Genomic DNA, 15,424 nt, shown 5'->3' on the forward strand with positions numbered 1-15,424 from the left:
CTTCCACCATGCCAACTTCTTATCCACCTTTCTCGGCATTGGATCCCATGTAGCCTCCTTCCTAGGGCTTGCACCCACAAGAATCCCCAGGTAGACCAAAGGAATGCTCATCAACCTACAATTTAAAATGCTAGCAAAAAACTTAACTTGGTCTCTCTCCAACCCACTGCCCCAAACATACTTTTAGCAAAATTAACATTGAGTCCAGAAACTAGCTTAAATCCTCTCAACATACTCTTAATGGTGAGCACATTGAATTAACTTCCACTCCTTTACTTCCAACCATAAAGCCTTTGAATATTGTTTTTCTCAGTTGCCACCTGCATCATAATAGAAAAACCTTCATCTACAATAGTGAACATGAAAGGTGAAAAAGGATAACCTTGTTGTCACGACCCACTCTTGAACCATGATCGGCGCACAAACTATAATTTCCTTAGTCGGACTAGCCTAAGAATACCTCACTCAAAATTACAATTAACAGATCAACCAAAAGGGGGTTACCGAAAATTCGGCATAGTTTTCCCTAAAAACAAGACAAACCCCATATTGAATAACCTATGAAAACATATCATATATCCATATCCAATAATTAGATATCAAGGCTATAGATCACAACATAGGCCCTTGACATACTATCCAAAATATCAACTAATAGTGATCATAAAAATGAAAGCCTCCATCAAACTAATACAGATCACAGCTTAGGCCCTTGACATACTAATCATAAAAATGTCTCAAAACATCATAATTACACCATATAGCTGCATTATACTGGAGTCACAAAAAAAAGTCTCCATCAAACGCAATGGAAGCCTACCAAAAAGGTAAACAAATTCCTGGGCAAGTAAGCAAATCCCAAGAAATCAGCTACTCCACTATTTGTGTATCTAAGAAAAAAAATGAAATAAGGGGGCAAGTCACGGAGACTTAGTGAGAGCATAAAATACAAAGCTAATAGGAAGGAGAACACAACATAGCACGAGTTTTTGTTAGAATTAATGTCTCATGTGAGAGGCATGTGACTTATGTAGGGACTAATAAATAAATAATTAATAATTAAGGGCTAAATTGTAATTCGATTAATTAGGAGAAGTTTCTAGAGGTAACTGCTACTTGATGGGAGTAGGGGTTATAAAAGGAGGTTAATACCCACTAATGTGAAATAAGGTCCCCTTCCTGACAGAAAAGTGTTTTCTCTCACCCATAGCCATCACGAACGTAGAGAGAGGCAGAAAGAAAGGTCTAAGGAAGTGAAATCTTATTTCTCTCCTCTTCCAAACACCAGAGAGAAGTTTTCCTATGGAAAAAAGGTACGCATTATCTATTTATTTATTGTTTATGAGAATCATAGGTTTCAAGATCCACTTGTTTCCTGTAATAGATAATCTAGGAAACCCCTTAATAGTTTTACAGTTTTTACATCCAAAAAGAATTTAAATGACATTAAGTAAGCTATAAACCATGAAAGATAAATGGAATGTCCATGAATTGCACAATATGTTAGTTTAGGAAGAAAAGAGGCTTAAGAATTAAGGAAGTCACTCAGTCCATTATGTAAGCCACCAAGGGAATCAAAAATCTAGAAAGAAATATATGAAGAATCATGATAAAGGCAAATGGTCATTAAAGATCAATGACGACTCTTTGAAAATCCAGAAGAAGGTATCAAAGGGCAATAATTGTCAATTTTGTAGGAAATCAAGACATTTCCAGAAGGATTGCCTAAAGTGTAAGTCTTGGTTCGAAAAGAAAGGTGAGCTTAATGCTCATGTATGTTTTGAATCAAACTTAACTGAAGTTCCCCATAATACATGGTGGATTAATTCTAGATATATGACTCATGTGTCTAACACTATGCAGAGATTCTTTACAATCCAAACCATAAGCCCAAATGAGAAGCTCTAGAGTGAAAGCTCCAGTGAAAGCAGTCGAGACTTATTGTTTAAAACTCGACACTGGATATTGTTTAGATTTACTGGAAACTCTTCATGTACTTAGTTTATCTAGGAATTTAGTTTCATTATCTAAACTTGATGTTACTGGATACTCTTTTAATTTTGGTAATGAATGTTTCAGTTTATTTTAGCATAATCATCTCATTGGTACTAGTGTTCTTTGTGATGGTTTATATAAATTGAAATTGGATGGTTTGTATGTTGAAATCATTTTAATTATGCATCATAATGTTGGCACTAAACTTAGTTTAGTGAATGAACGATCTTCTTTCTTGTGGCATAAACGTTTAGGTCACATTTCTAGAGAAAGGATGGAAATATTAATAAAGAATGAAATTCTTCTTGATCTAGATTTTACGGATCTAAATATTTGTGTGGATTGTATCAAGGGAAAATAAACAAGACATACAAAGAAAGGAGCTACAAGAAGCACTCAACTTTTTGAAATTGTGCATACTGATATTTGTGGACCTTTTGATGTTAGTTCTTTTGGAAGGGAAATATACTTTATCACCTTTATCGATGATTATTCACATTATGGTTATGTCTACTTACTGCATGAGAAATCTCAGACAGTGAATGCCTTGGAAATTTACTTGAATGAAGTAGAAAGACAATTAGACAGAAAGGTGAAAATTATTAGATCTGATAGAGGTGATGAGTATTATGAAAGATATGATGAAACTGGGCAACACCTAGGTCCATTTGCTAAGCTTCTTTAGAAACGTGACATTTTTGCACAATACACAATGCTTGGTACACCATAACAAAATGGTGTATCAGAAAGGCGTAATAGAGCTTTAATGGATATTGTTAGTAAGGCAGTTCCAAAGACACCTTTTGAACTGTGGACAAATAGGACACCTAGTATAAGACACCTGCATGTTTGGGGTTGCCAGGCAAAAATAAGGATTTATAATCCACAAGAAAGAAAATTGGATGCAAGAACAATCAGTGGATATTTCATTGGTTATCCAGAAAAGTCAAAGGGGTATATGTTTTATTGTCCTAATCATAGTATGAGAATTATCGAAACTGGAAATGCAAGGTTCATTGAAAATGGTGAAATCAGTGGAAGTACAGTTCCACGAGAAGTGGAAATTAAAGAAGTTAGAGTGAAAGTGCCTTTAGCTTGTGCCTCTAGTAGTAAGGTGATTACTCCTTCAGTTATTGTTGCAAACAATAATGAAGAAGCACAACACAATAATGAGCCATGATACATAATGAACCTATTATGGAAGAACCGCAGGAAGTAGCATTAAGGAGGTCTCAAAGAGAAAGAGACTAGCTATTTAGAATGACAATGTGGTATACCTACATGAAACAAAAACAAACTTAAGCATTAATGATAATGATCCAGTTTCGTTTTCACAAGCTGTAAGCTGTGATAATTAGGAGAAGTGGTTAAATGCCATGAAAGAAGAGATAAATTCCATGGAACATAATGGTGTTTGGGGCCTTGTAGAATTACCAAAAGGTTGTAGGAGAGTTGGTTGTAAGGGGGTCTTCAAGACTAAACGTGACTCTCATGGCAACCTTGAACATTACAAGGCTAGACTTGTTGCTAAGGGATTTACTCAGAAAGATGACATTGATTATAAAGAGACATTTTCACCGATCTCACAAAATGATTCTTTTAGGATTATCATGACATTAGTAGCCCATTATGACTTGGAGTTACATCAGATGGATGTGAAAACTGTCTTTCTTAATGGAGATTTAGAGGAGAATGTTTATATGGACCAACCAATGGGGTTCTTAGTTGAAGGAAAGGGACACATGGTGTGCAAACTAAAGAAATCAATATACAGTCTTAAAGCAAGCTTCCCGCCAATGGTATTTGAGGTTTAATGATACCATTGTTTCCTTTGGATTTAAGGAAAATACTGTTGATTGGTGTATATATCTGAAGGTTAGTGAGAGTAAGGTTATTTTTCTAATCCTGTATGTTGATGATATATTGCTTGCAACTAATGATCTTGGTCTTCTTCATTAGACTAAGAAGTTTCTTTCTAATAACTTTTAAATGAAGTATATGGGTGAGGCAAGCTATGTGATAGGGATAGAAATGTTCCGAAATAGATCACAAGGATTTTTAGGCTTGTCTTAGAAAGCATATATCAATAAAGTACTATAGAGATTTAGGATGGAAAAGTACTCAGCATCTCCCTTTCTAGTTTAGAAAAGAGACAAATTTAGTCTCGCACATTGTCCTAGAAATGAAATGGAACGAAAACAAATGGAAGCAATTTTGTATGCATCAGTTGTTGTTGCATCTGAAAGCCGACTTTGTATTATGTTTTGAGGCTACAATTCAGGCTAATTGGTTGCGGAACTTTATTTCAGGGCTTGGAATTGTCGACAGTATTGTTAGGCCGCTGAAAATGTATTGTGATAACTCCACAACAATATTTTTGTAAGAACGACAAGTACTCTAAGGGTGCTAAGCATATGAAATTGAAGTACTTTGTCGTGAAGGAAGAAGTTCAGAAATAAAGAGTGTCAATAGAACATATTAGCACAAGCCTTATGATAGCTGACCCTTTGAATAAGGGATTACTGCCCAAGACATTATAGAACATGTTGAAAATATGGGCATTATTGTTATTGATGATCCTTAAGTGTAATTTATCTTATGCATTTTAGTGACACTCTGAGCTTAATTATGATATGTTTCTGATTACCTGTTCTCTATGTTTGCATGCATGTTTGTGTTAGAGTAATGTTAACAAGTTTTGTCTTGAATGAAGATATTATGTTGGACCAATTATGTACTCCTAACTAATGGTCATATTAAGGAGAAGACTAATTTGTAGTACATGGAAGGGACTATGTCGATTATATGATGTACAACCGCCATGACTCGAATTGGTTCCTATTCTTAATCATGAAATTATGATGTACCCAATGTATAGAACAATTTAGTCATTTTTAATGCACATTATGTTAGTTAATCTATTTATTTATTTAGTCCATAATGTTTATTAATGTCACATGAGCCAAGAGAGAGAATGTTAGAATTAATGTCTCGTGTGAGAGGCATGTGACTTATGTAGGGACTAATAAATTAATAATTAATAATTAAGGGCTAAATTGTAATTGGGTTAATAAGGAGAAGTTTCTAGAGGTAAGTAATGGTTATAAAAGGGGGTTAATACCCACTAACATGAAATAAGGTCCCCTTCCTGACAGAAAAGTTTTTTCTCTCACCCATAGCCATCACGAACGTAGAGAGAGGCAAAAAGAAAGGTCTAAGGAAGTGAAATCTTATTTCTCTCCTCTTCCAAACACCAGAGAGAAGTCTTCCTATGGAGAAAGGTACGCATTATCTGTTTATTTATTGTTTGTGAGAATCATAGGTTTCAAGATCCTGTTGTTTCCTATAATTGATAATCTAGGAAATCCCTTAATAGTTTTACAGTTTTTACATCCAAAAAGAATTTAAATGACATTAAATAAAAGCGAAATAAATACAAGTTACTTTTAGAAATTATTGTATACTCCCTTGAAAACTTTTAGAACTACATATAAAATTGTATTCAAGAATGATAACTTTGTAAAAACTTTCATTCTACTCTGTGCACATAGACCACATTATCTCTTCATTGAGACGAATGATAATTACAAAACTACGACATTTAGCTCATAGACTGCATTATCTTTTTGTTACATTGAATAGATCTTTAGGAACTAAGGATATTCAACCCACAGGCAGCATTTTCTCTTCGTTGCAACAAATGAAAACAAATACATATGTATACTATGAGTGTTTGACTCATAGGCTGCATTATCTCTTCGTTGTAGCAAACATAAAACATATATATACTATGAGTATTCGACTTATAGGCTACATTATTTCTTCGTTGTAGCGAACGACAATTAATCATAAACTCAATACATAAAATAAAAATATAATCCAATATTCACTCTTAAATACCTTATCGAAAATCTTAGAATAAATTTCAATCATGCGAAAATAAACATTTTACTTTATTCTCAAGTACTTCTAGAATTTCAAAGATCACAAAAGAATATATTTTGGAGTTTACTTGCATTTCCTAAAAGAATTTTAAAATTCTGCTAAGTAGATTAGTTACTCAGAGATTAACCACCATATTTTACATAGGATCTAAGCATTTAAAATAAAAAACAAGAGATTAGACAAATTTCCCAAATTTAACATACACAGGGTTTTGAGGAAACCACAATAATCCCTAATACTTAGTTTTCTAACCCTTCTCACACGACTCATAACTAAACTATGCTATAAAATACTCATTTAACTGAATGGGAGTTAGTCGGTGAAAATGACTAAATTTTGTGCATAAAACTTGTATAAATTGTATCAAACTCTCCCAATTTATGGTTATTTTGTAATGTTATAAGTATTTTCTGTTAAGTATAGGTAATAAATACTTAGTATTTTCATTTTGTGTGTTTAATAATCATTTTCTCTCAATTTCAGGTTAATTAGGCAAGCTTTGGAAAGTGTTGTTTTCACCTTCTTGCTAAGCCAACTTGCTGGCTTAGCGAGCGTCCGTTAAGCGCAACACTCCTGGGCTAAGCGCGAGGAAGAATCTAGAAGAAGATGAGCTGTACAGGTTCGCTAAGCGCACCGCTTCATCTCACTAAGCGCACCGCTTCAGTTTATCCGCTAAGCGAGAAATACGTGCTAAGCCAAAAATCACTAACGTGCGCTAAGCGGTCCATAAGTGTGCTAAGCGCACGAGCACGAACAAGACCACCTATTTAAGCCTGAAATCAGATTTTGTGAAGGGAGTTTGGACTGGGATTCAGAGCTTTGCATGTCTAGGGTTTCTAGAGAGAGAAAGGTCTAAGTTCCAGAGAGTTTTGAGAGATTTTGTTGTGTGAAGATCTGCAGAGACCAGAGCTTGAAGCAGGAGCCGATTTGAGAGCTTGAGATGAGTTTGTGAGTGATTGTGAGATTCTAGAGGTGAAGGAGACATCCTCACCACTTGTATTTTTGCAATCTTTCATCTTGTTCTTCTCTTTGTTGTTAAGAAGGCTTCCTGGTATGGAAAGCTAAATTCTCCGTTGGATCTTCCCTGTAGGTACCTGATGTAAATATATTTTTATCTATTTAATGATGTTTTGTGTGTGCTCTGTGCTATCTGCTTTTCATTCCAGTATGCCTTTACCTTGATCACGTAGATGCATGCTTTGTTAGGGTCATTCAACAGTGGAAACTGGTCTGACTCTAAAGTCCTTGATGTGTGTCTTAATGCCGTCCTAGTTGAGTTTAGTCTTACAAGAGGAATCTGCTTATGATGCTTGATCAGGATTAGGCTAAACTATCATGAGGAATCAGGGTTTAGTATCTCAGGAGACACCATAAGAACACATGAGCATTGTTAGATAGAGAATATCTTTTTAGCATCAAGCACCTATTAGGAAGACCAACGTGTTTTCTACTTGTTTTTACACATCATTTCTCTCGCATGATTTTTTTTTTTTTGCACTGATAGTTTATACACCTATTCATATTCACACTTACTTTTACACACTAGACACCTATTTGCTGAAATAGCTTACCAAATAACACAAGTTCCCCGAGTGTTCGATACTCGGTTCTTACCGTTTTATACTACTTGTGCGATCCGGTGCACTTGCCGAAAGCCGAACAATGGGTTATAAATTTACCTTAAAGAGATTGATGTAAACTCCATTGGAGCTTGTAGGCCTAGGATCTTCTTCATCAATGGATTCCTTTGCTTCTTTGAAGATGAATGGCAGCGGAATGGAGAAGGAAGAGAGAGAGGTGACGCCACTTCAAGGAGAAGATGAGTCTAGAAGAAGCTCACCACCATAGGATGCCATAGATAAGAGCTTGGAGGAAGAAGGAGATGAATGAAAGGAGAGGGAAAGAAGAGCAGGAAATTTTGTGCTCTAAAAGAGCTCTGAAATCTAAAGTTCAATATTCAAATGATCAAAGTTCAAAAAAATGCACACACATGACCTCTATTTATAGCCTAAGTGTCACAAAAATTGGAGGGAAATTTGAATTTCAATTCAAATTTTACTTGAATTTGAAATTGAATTTGTGGAACCAAACTTTGGAGTCAAAATTTCACTAATTATGATTAGTGAATTTTAGTTATGGTTCAGCCGACTAATCCAAGATCAATTCCAAAATTCTCCACTAAGTGTGCTTAGGTGTCATGAGGCATATAAAGCATGAAGGACATGTACAAAGTGTGACTATATGATGTGGCAATGGGGTGAAATAAGCAAATGCTCACCTCCCCCTGTAAAATTTAATTGGATTAAGCTTCTACCAATTTAATTAAATTTATTTCCAACCACACAATCAAATATTCACTTAGTGCGTGTGAAATTACAAAACTACCCCTAATACAAAAACTAGTCTAGATGCCCTAAAATACAAAGGCTAAAAAATCCTATATTTCTAGGGTACCCTACCTACATTATGGAGCCCTAAATACAAGGACCAAATATAATGACATCCTAGTCTAATATGTACAAAGATAATTGGACCCAACGTTGGCCCATGGACTCAGAAATCTACCCTGAGGTTCATGAGAACCCTAGGGCCTTCTTCAGCAGCTTTAGCCCAATCCTCTTGGAGCCTCTTGCTCATGGCTCTAGTGACTGGTCCCTTCCTAGGGAGGATTGCATCATCCCCTTCCCCTTGAAGAGGATTTGACCTCAAATCTGTTAGTTCTTCGTCCTCAATATCAGCTCCATTTGCAAAAGGAATTAAATCAGAAATGTTAAAAGTGGTGCTGACTCCATACTCTTCTGGGAGGTCCAACCTATAGGCATTGTTATTGATCCTCTCCAAAACCTGAAAAGGTCCATCCCCTCTAGGGCTAAGCTTGGATTTCCTTTTAGTAGGGAATCTATCCTTCCTAAGATGGAGCCAAACCCAGTCACCCTCATTAAGAACTAGCTTTTTTCTTCCTCTATTGCCTTTAGTTGAATACACCTTTGTTTGGTTCTCTATTTGGTTCTTAACCCTCTCATGCAACTTCTTTACAAACTCTGACCTAGATTCCCCTTCTTTATGCATAAAAGAAGTGTCCAGTGGGAGAGGAATGAAGTCTAATGGTGTTAGGGGATTCAACCCACAGACAACCTCAAAAGGGGACTGCTTGGTGGTTCTATGAACCCCCCTATTGTAGGCAAATTCTACATGAGGAAGATACCCATCCCAAGACTTATGGTTGTCTTTTAGAAGAGCCCTTAAAAAGGTGGATAAAGACCTATTCACTACCTCTGTTTGCCCATCAGTTTATGGATGACAAGTGGTAGAGAAAAGAAGTTTAGTTCCTAGCTTAGCCCATAAGGTTTTCCAGAAGTGGCTAAGGAACTTAGCATCTCTATCTGACACAATGGTCCTAGGCAAACCATGGAGTCTCACAACTTTCCTGAAAAAAAGTTTTGAGATGTGGGAAGCATCATCCACCTTGTGGCATGGTATAAAGTGTGTCATCTTGCTAAACCTATCCACCACCACAAAGATAGAGTCTACACCTCTTTGGTTTCTAGGAAGCCTAAGGACAAAGTCCATACTAATGTCTACCCAAGGTGCAGAGGGGATGGGTAAGGGTGTGTATAGCCCATGAGGATCACCCTAGACTTGGCTTGTAAACAAGCCACACACCTAGTGAAATGCTTATGGACATCTTTCTTCATATGGGGCCAATAAAACTTTTCTTTGAGTAAAACAAGTGTCTTGTCTATCCCAAAGTGGCCTATGAGCCCACCCTCATGGCTCTCTTTCACAAGTAATTTCCTAATGGATCCTTGGGGCATGCAAAGCTTTCCCTCTTTGAACAAATACCCCTAAGCCAAATAGAATCCATTTTGGGCCTTTTCCCATAACTCTCGTAAATGGGAGAGAAATGCTCATCTAAAGCATACAAGTCCCTAATATTATCAAATCCTAAAATTTGAGCTCCTAGGGAGCAAAACAAGGTGTGTCTCCTACAGAGGGCATCAGCTACCACATTTGTTTTTTCCTTTTTGTATTTGATAACATATGGAAATTTCTCTAGGTACTCTACCCATTTTGCATGCCTCTTGTTTAATTTGGTTTATCCTCTAATGTACTTAAGTGATTAATGATCACTATGAATGACAAATTCCTTCGAAACAAGGTAATGTTCCCAAGTTTGGAGGGCTCTTATTAAGGCATAAAGCTCTTTATCATAGGTGGGGTAGTTGAGGGTGGCACTATGAAGTTTTTCACTAAAATAAGCAATAGGGTGCCCACCTTGTAACAATACAGCTCCAACTCCCACTCCAGAGGCATCACATTCTAGCTCAAATGTTTTAGAAAAGTCAGGAAGAGCTAGAACAAGTGCCTTAGTAAGCTTTTCTTTGAGCAAAGCAAAGGCTTGCTCTTGCTTTTCACCCCAGGTAAATGCCACATTCTTCTTCACCAACTCATTGAGAGGTGATGCAATTGTAGAGAAATTAGGAATGAACCTTCTATAGAAGCTTGCTAACCGATGGAAGCTCCTAATATCTCCCACACTTTTTGGGGTGGGCCATTCTTGGAAGGCCTTGATTTTCTCAGGGTCCACTTGGACCCCATTTCTACCAACTACAAAACATAAGAAAACTATATTATCTACATAAAAGGTACACTTCTCTATATTTTCATAGAGGGTGTTTTTCCTAAGGACTGAAAGAACTTGCCTGAGATGTCCTAAGTGATCATCTAGGCTCCTACTGTACACTAAAATATCATCAAAATAAAAAACTACAAATCTACCTATGAAATCCCTTAAGACATGATGCATAAGCCTCATAAAGGTGCTTGGTGCATTAGTGAGCCCAAAAGGCATCACTAACCATTCATACAAACCAAACTTGGTGTTGAAAGCGGTTTTCCACTCATCACCCTTTTTCATCTTGATTTGGCGATAACCACTTTTAAGATCAATTTTTTAAAAGATATCAGAACCATGCAACTCATCAAGCAAATCATCAAGTCTAGGAATGGGGTGTCTATACTTTACAGTGATGTTGTTGATGGCCCTACAATCTGTACACATTCTCCATGTACCATCCTTTTTGGACACCAACAACACCGGCACAACACATGGGCTTAGGCTCTCTTGGACCTAGCCCTTCTCCAACAATTCTTTAACATGAGACTCTATCTCCTTAGTCTCCTGAGGGTTAGTCCTATAGGCTAGCCTATTAGGAAGGCTTGCTCCTGGGACTAAATCTATTTGGTGTTCTATTCCCCTTACAGGGGGTATCTCTTTGGGAAATATATCACCAAATTCATGTAAGAGTTCTTGGACTTTTGGGGGTAAGGTATCAAATGTAGGAATTATGACAATGCTAAGGGATGTTTCCCTTGATAGGAGAAGGTAGAAAGATTGTTTAAGAAGGAGTGCTCTTTTAATATCACCTTTTGTTGCAAAATGATTTTCCTTCTTAACAATATTTTTGGAGGAATCTTTTTCCTCTTTTTCCTTCCCCTTGGCCTTTGAAGACAAGGCCTTACTATCCTTCTTTTTCTTTTGTTTTTATATTTTTTCTTCCTCATCCCTCTTATCTTTCATAGTTAGTTGATCTTTGGCCACCTGTGAAGGTGTTTGAGGATGCAACACATATTTAGTGCCAAGATGGGTGAGGGTAATCTCATTAGTTAGGCCATTGTAAATGATCTTCCTATCAAATTGTCACGACCTTCCTAAAAGAATATGTCCTGCCTCTATGGGAACTATATCACAATTAACTTCATCCTTATATGTCCCAATAGAGAAATGTACCTTCACTTGTTGGTTAACTATCATTTCCCCTTGCTCATTGAGCCATTGAAGTTTATAAGGTTTTGGGTGAGGAATGATAGTGAGGTTCAACTTGGAAACAAATCTTGTGCTATAACAATTGCAACAAGATCCATTATCCATAATGAGAGAACAAGTTTTATCTAAAATTTTGCATTTTGTATGAAAGATGTTCTCTCTTTGGGATTGAGATAAATCATAAGATTGACCTCCAAGGAGCCTTCTAACCATTAAGAGGTCACCTTCTTCGTGGGGGTAGACTTCCTCACTAGACTCTTCACCCCTTACTTCATCTTCACTTCCACTAGAGGAAGGGAAAGAAGTAGTCTCCTCTTGACTACTATAAATGTCTTGACCCCTCATGATCATGGTTTTCTTTGTGGGGCATTGAAAGGCAATATGACCTCTCCCAAGACATTTGAAGCATTTAATATTGCTAGTCCTTCTTGGGAACTAGTCTTAGGGGTGTATTTCTCTACAGTCTTACCCTTATCTTCCTTGGGTTTTGAAGGTGCGGCCCCCAAAATTCCATGGGCTTGGTCCTTCCTTGGATAAGAGTGAGAGCCATAAGATTTTGAAGAAGGATTTCTTTTAAGTTGTTGCTTCACTCTTATACAAAGTTGGACTAGCTCATCTTGGTCCCTATATGGAAGGAGTTCAACCTTGTCCCTCACTTCCATATTAAGTCCACTAAGGAACCTAGGTATGCTTTTTCTTTCCTTCTCCCTAAGTCCATCTCTTAAAAAGAGTAGTTCCATTTGTTGTCTATATTCTTTAACACTCATACTCCCTTGTCTAAGCCTTTGGAGCTTTTCCATAAGCTCCCTTTCATAGTAGGAGGGAATGTGCCTCTTCCTAAGGGCACTCTTAAGATCATTCCAATACTCTACTAGAGGATCCCCATGAATCCTTTGTTCCCTAACAAGGGAAGTCCACCAATAGAGGGCATACCCTTGAAAGCTAAAGGTAGCCAATGGAACTTTTCTTTCTTCGCTAATATGATGGAAAGCAAAGAGTTGTTCAACCTTCATTTCCCAATCTAAGTAGCCCTCAACATTATCTTTTCCATGGAAATATGGGAGGCTAATGTTAACCTCTTGAGGCCTTCTATCCTTTTCTTTTCTTTGGGAGTGATGTTTAGTATGTGAACTATGGTGTCATCTACTATAGGAGGCATGTTTTTCTCTTTTCATTTCTTTCATCATTTTTCTTCTTTCTTCCTCTCTTATTTTCTATCTTTCATCTTGACTTATTTCTTCCACTGTTTTTTTACCTTTTTCTTTTCTCTCTTGTTTTTCTTTCCACAACTTAAGGGATCTCAACCCATCTAATATCTTATAGATGGGGTCCTTAGGAGTAGAACCCTCGCCATTAACACTAGATGAAGAATGAAGACTCATGTTGGTTCCTAAGTTATGGTTCTGTCTTGTTGGGGGTTTGAAAACAAAAGGTAAAAGAAACTATGGTTGAAACTATCCAAAATAAACACTAAAAGAGGTGTGAAAGATAAGGTAAAAACTAATTGGTAAAAGGCAAGCTATCTAGGCGGTTTGATAATGGAGGGAAAAGGAAATATGCTATGAAAGTAAGCAAGAAATTAAAGTGCAAGAAATGCAAACTAGGCGGATCCTAATAGTGTTTGGATGATCTTATTTAAGGTTCCCAACAAAACACTCACTATCCTAAGGGAAAATTGCCTAAAATTATTACACACAAATGGAAGTAGGATGACCTATTGGAGGCTCCCAACTTACTTCCAATGAAAGGCCTTTTTGTTAGAAAGTCTGAAACCAAAGAAAATTGCCAATTACAAATTACAAAAAATAAAAAGAAGTCCTCAATTTTGGTGGCTATTCTCTCTTTTGTGTTTACTCAATTTGGAGTGCTTCTTATTCCAATGGCTCTTAAGGTGGTTGGCCCCTTGTTTCTTGACTCAAATTCTTCAAGGGATGACACCAATCCTCCTTTCCAATTCCCTATATGGCAACTCACAAATAAGGAAACAAAGAGACAAGCAATAACCAAAGACCAAAAAATGAGATGAAAGCTAAACCAAAAGATTTTTGACAAGACAAATTTTCAAGGATGATTCAACAATTAAAGCAATGAAAAGCACATAAAAGCAAGGTAGGACTCAAAGAGAAACTTAGAATGGCTCTAGAGTAGAGTAAAAAAAATTTTAAAAAAAGACTCAAGAAACCTCTAGTTTTGGCACTTGTTTTCACAATAATTTTCAATTGAAATTTCAGAACTAGGATTGGTATAAAATAGGCACCAATTATAGAACAAATTTTGAGCCAAAACAACAAGCACACTTTCCTTTCACTTTTTTTTTCCTGGACACTGATTTTTCTCCTAACTTGTGTGATTTTTCTTATTTTTTCCTTTAATCCAAATAGCTTGGTTCATTTTTTTATAATTTTGGTCCAGATGTCTAGAAAATTCAGTAAAAATTTCAGCTCAAAACATGTAGTGACCAATTCCCAGTAATTTATACAAGTTCGTATATTCAAGCTGTCAGTACCAGCGATTTTAACCTAGAAATCAAGAGTAGTGTTTATGTTGCTTAAGGCTTGGATAGTTACAATTTTTGTTTGCTTATGATCAATTATCTTGAATAACACAATTCAAGAGAGCTTAAGACTTATTTGATTCACAAATCCAGCCACAACTCAGCACCACAATTCAACTTCATCATAGGCATCATGTAGGAACTTAGAAAACAAAAAAAGAGTTCAACAACAAGACTACTTCTAGGAATTGATTTAGAACATGTTATGAACTAAATAACATGCATGAATTAGACTCAAAATTCAAAAGATAGGCTAAGAATGACAAGAATACATGAACAAATGTATCTAGAATTTAATCAACAAAATAAAAATTCAACATAAACTTAGAACATAATGTGACAATTACTATGACTAAACATGACTCTAAGACAACATAGATTAAATGATTTACACTTAGATTTTTGTGTTTTTTTTCCTAATCAATATTTTGGAAGAAAATTTAGATCTAAAGGTTCAGCACAAGAATATTATGAATGAAAAATGATAGAACCTAAAATCAACACAAAAACATGATTCAAGAGTAGATCTACAAAATTTGAACCATAGAAATGCAAGAACAAGTGTAGATCTAAGATTTAATCGGTTTATTTTTTTTGAATCTACTCTAAACAGAACCAAACCACAAGATAATGGAGGATATACATGGAGAATAAGATGAAGAACAAGGAATTAAAGAGAATTCGCCGAACAAAAAGATAGAGGAAGCAAAAGAACATCACCTAGATGAAGATGCCCTTGATACCACATGGTGTAAGCTCCATTGGAGCTTGTAGGCCTAGGATCTTCTTCATCAATGGATTCCTTTGCTTCTTGGAAGATGAATGGCATCAGAATGGAGAAGGAAGGGAGAGAGGAGACGCCACTTCAAGGAGAAGATGAGTCTAGAAGAAGCTCACCACCATAGGAGGCCATGGATAAGAGCTTGGAGGAAGAAGGAAATGAATGAATGGAGAGGGAAAGAAGACCATGAAATTTTGTGCTCTAAAATAGCTCTGAAATCTGAAGTTTAATATTCAAATGATCAAAGTTCAAAAAAATGCACACACATGACCTCTATTTATAGCCTAAGTGTCACAAAAATTGGAGGGAAATTTGAATTTCA

The sequence above is a fragment of the Glycine soja genome, chromosome 6 (assembly GCF_004193775.1).
Source record: "Glycine soja cultivar W05 chromosome 6, ASM419377v2, whole genome shotgun sequence".
NCBI classification, from domain to species: domain Eukaryota; kingdom Viridiplantae; phylum Streptophyta; class Magnoliopsida; order Fabales; family Fabaceae; genus Glycine; species Glycine soja.